Raw genomic sequence first — 4,351 nt, forward strand, 5'->3', positions numbered from 1 at the left:
AACAAAAGAAATTTTTTAATGATTGTGCTGGCAAATTTCTTGAATCTGATACCAAATCATTGAAAGAGTTAGAAAACTTGAAAGAGGAAGAAGAGAAGCAGTGTGAAGTGCAGGCTGCTCAGGAGCTCAAAGTCAAATAACTTCTTGCTATCATTAACAATATTCTTTTCAACTTTTTCAAGTCTCAGCTTGTCTCATTGAATTTTCCTTTAGATTCTGATTCTGAAATTGTTGAATCAAATTCTTCACATTCTTCAAGTATTCAATAGATTTTCATATATTTTCTAAGATATCATATTCTTTTCACTTAACAAGGTAGTGATCTTGTTCACTGATTTTTTGTTTATTCAAAATCATTTTGATCTCATATTTCTGTATTTTCTTATCAACTTCTGTCATGTACTGTTGAGTGTTTTAAAGTGCTTTTTTCAATAATGAGATATGAAAGTTTCAGTGTATTTGCATTGTTTCAGGTAGTTGAAGTTTGTAATTGACTGATTCTGTTTTTCACAAAATTTTGAACAGTCTCAGTTTCTTGTGATTCAGTTTTTCACATGATCTTTTGATTTTAATATTTCATCGTAGCAGAAACATTTTTTCTCTCTTTTTAAAACAAGATGACTTCTGCTATCATTTATCATAATATTCTTTCACTCTTTGTTCAATAAAGTCAATGTCTTTTACTAATTATTTATGTAGTTGTCATATTGTTTTTACTTTTTGTTCCACTTCTTGTGATATATCTTTCCTAGATATTTCTGTTCTAGTAACATCAGGTTCTTATCTGTAGTTCACAAAGAATGATGTTATTCCTATTATCATATTCTTTGAACTGTTGTATGTCATTTGTGTCATTGATAATAGTTCAACTCAATTATTTTGTTGATAGTTGATATAATATTATAAGTATTGTTTCAATATCTGATTGAGTCTTTCTGTTTGTCTGTCTGTCTGTGAATGATAAGCTGTTAACATTTTGCTTTTGATTTCAATCTTTGTCATCAAGATTTATCAAAACTTTGACACAAACTTGATATCTCTGTCAGTGATGATTTTCTTTAATAGTTCATGATTTGCAAATACATTTCTCAGAATCACATATGCTGTATCTGATGCTGTTGTTGCTTCATTGAATGATAAGAAGTAAGTGTATTTCAAAAGTTTGTTGATACCTGTAAGTATTGAATTGTAAATCATTTCAGTTTTTGATTCTCTGAACTTTGACAGTTTGACAATAAAGTTCATTGCTATTGATGCTCAAGGTTGTGATAGTGTAGATATTGATTGTAGCTTTTCATATGATGTGTGTCTATCTGTCTTGTTTCATTGACATACTTCACAATTCCTCATGTACTTTCAGATATCTGTCCACATTTCTGATCAATAGTATGTTCTTGTGATTTGTTTTATGATTTTATTGATTTTAAAGTGTTCTGAAGTAATGGCATCATGTCCTTCTTTCATCACTTCTTGTCTTATATCCTTTAATACATAAATCAGTCTAGCATAGATGATTAGTTCATCTTATTGTTTAATTTTTCCTTCTTTCAAAGCTTTCTTTTGTCAAGAATCTTTTCAAATTCCTTTTCAAATTTTGTCAATCAGAGGAGAATTTGTGATGACAACATGAGTTACTCTTATTATCTGATGATTGAAGATTATATTCTTTTCTTTATTTCTGATGAAAAGCATTTGTTTCTGCCTCTTTTTGATCATTAGATCTGGTTATCTGCTCAGAGTATCTGCTCATGAGTTCTCTTTTTCTTTGCAGTATTTGATCTGAAAATCATATGCTGTCAGTGTTTCTGACCATCTCACTTGTCTGTGAATTAGTTTTTTTATTGTTGTGAAATACTGCAAATTGTGATGATTTAATATCACTGTAACTTGATGTTTTACTTCTTCAAGGTAAACTCTTCATTTTTTCATTGCTGCTACTATCACTAGTAGTTCCTTGTCATGTATATTATAATTCTGTTCTGCTGATGTCATTGTTCTTACAAAGCAAGCAATGAGTCATAACTGTTCATTTTAGTTCAACTGTTGTAGTTTTGCTTCTATCACATAGTCTGAAGCATCAGTATCTATGACACATGGTAATTCTGAGTCAAAGTGACTTTATATATCATTCTCTTTGAACAATTCTTTGATTCTTTTAAATACTTTTTGTTGTGATTCTCCTTATTCAAATATTGTGTTTTTCTTGAATAGTTCAGTTAATGATTTAACTTCTTCTGAAAATTCTTTAATGTATTGTTGATAATAGTTTGCAAGTTCATGAAATGACTGAACTTCTGTGATGTTGATTGGTGTTGACTAATTTAGAATTGCTTGTATCTTGTCAGAGTCCATTCTCATTCCTTTCATTAACATGATGTGTCTCAGAAACTGAACTTCTTTCTAAAAGAACTTGTATTTTTTCAGTTTCAAGAGCAAGCTACTCTTTTGCAGTTTCCTCAACACTTTTCTGACTTCTTCTGCATATTCTCTTTGAGTTTCTTTTGTAAACATCAAGATGTAATCTAAATAGACAACTACTGTTTTATCCAAATATTCATACAGAATGTGATTGATCATCACTTGGAATGTTGCTGGTGCATTGATAAGTTCAAACAGCATAATCAAGTACTTATAGAGTTCAAATCTTGTTCTGAAAGTTATTTTCCATTCTTCTTCTTTTTTCATTCAGATCAAGTTGTAGGCTTCTCATAAATTCAGTGCTATGAACCATGTGGTTCCTTGAAATCTATTCTAGATTTTCTCAATAAGTGATAATGAATATCAATTTTTATAGTGATGTTGTTGAGTTGTTGATAGTTCACATACAGTCATAATGATTTATCTTTTTTGAGTACAAAGATCACTGAGTAACCAGCTGATGATGTTGATAATCATATATAGTCTTTTTCTAAATTTTTATTAATATACTTTCTTAGCTTGATGAGTTCTTTTTCTGTTATTCTATATGTCAGTTTGAATGTGAGTATCTTTTCTTTTTCTAATGATATTTTATGATCTCATGATTTGTGTTCTGATAATTCTTTCAAAGTCTTCTTTTCCCTGAAGAGATATTTGAATTTTTGATATTTTTTTAATATCTGCATACTTTATTCTTTTTGTGTATCTGAGTAAGCTATTTCCATTGATCAATCTTCTGGTTTTCATGCTTCCTGTGTTGCTCAAATCTTTTTATTTATAGCTTCACTTCTGGTTCTTTCTTTGCTGTGACTGCTGGGCTTTTGAACATTTAAGTTGCAAAGACATTTACATCTGTCTAGTCTAATCATCCTCTCATATCAATCAATGTTTGAATTGTGTTGCTCCAACCAAGGATCCTCTAACATCAAATTGATGTTTCTTAGATTTATCATATCAAAGCTTAAATCCTCTTGATAACCTTTTATGATCATTCTTAATTCATGTGTTTCATTCACAACTTCTCCTATGATTGTGTTTCTGAAGGCATTTAATCAATATAGCCTTGCCTTTCTTCATAAAGAAAGTCTCACTCTCTTTATAAATTTTTTATCAATAAATATTTCTATGACTTCTGAACTGATCAGTGCATATGCATTTTACCCTGTCAATTCTATCACTAGTTTCAAGCATCATTTTTCTTTTATCATGGCTAGATGCTGGTTTTCTTCACTATCTCTAGACACTAATTTAAAGTATTGTTACTATTTTTTGACAACTTTTTTGTTTGAGATATCAGTAGAGATTCTTCTGATATTTCATCATAGACATTCTCTCATTTTTGTATCAGATTTTTTCATATTTCAAAGTCATATTCTTTCAGCATTTGTTGTAGTTTGTGAGTTTCTTTTTTTCACATTTCATTTGCTGATATCAATACTCTTGATTCATTACATCTGTTGTTGTAACACATTGTGAAGGTTTTTTCTGAATTGCTGTATCAGTGAGTTCTGTCCTCTTTAGAATATTTCATGAGTCTTTTATATCTTCACTCTGAAGTGACTTTTCTCATTGTGTGATTTTCTTTCTTATAGTAATCATGATAACAATATATTTAAGAGAGTTCATAATGTTGTGAGTGAATCTCTTCTAATTTTGAGTTGTTCTTGAGTTGATCAGACAGAAACACAGAATTGAAATAGAAAGTTCTGCTTTTCTTCTCATCTGATTTATACTATTTTCATGATGGGTGAGGAAAGTATCTTTTGTTATTCTTTTTTTATGAATACTTTTTGCAAGCATTGTTTTAGCACAAAAATCAAATGATCTCAGAGCATTTCACATCATTCAACTTGAGTTTAACTGCCTTTATTTCCTTGCAATTATACTTAAATCCTTGATCAAAGATGCTGAGCATGAATTAAACTAGTCATTT

This window comes from Paracoccidioides lutzii (genome assembly GCF_000150705.2).
Source record: "Paracoccidioides lutzii Pb01 unplaced genomic scaffold supercont2.40, whole genome shotgun sequence".
NCBI classification, from domain to species: Eukaryota; Fungi; Ascomycota; class Eurotiomycetes; order Onygenales; family Ajellomycetaceae; genus Paracoccidioides; species Paracoccidioides lutzii.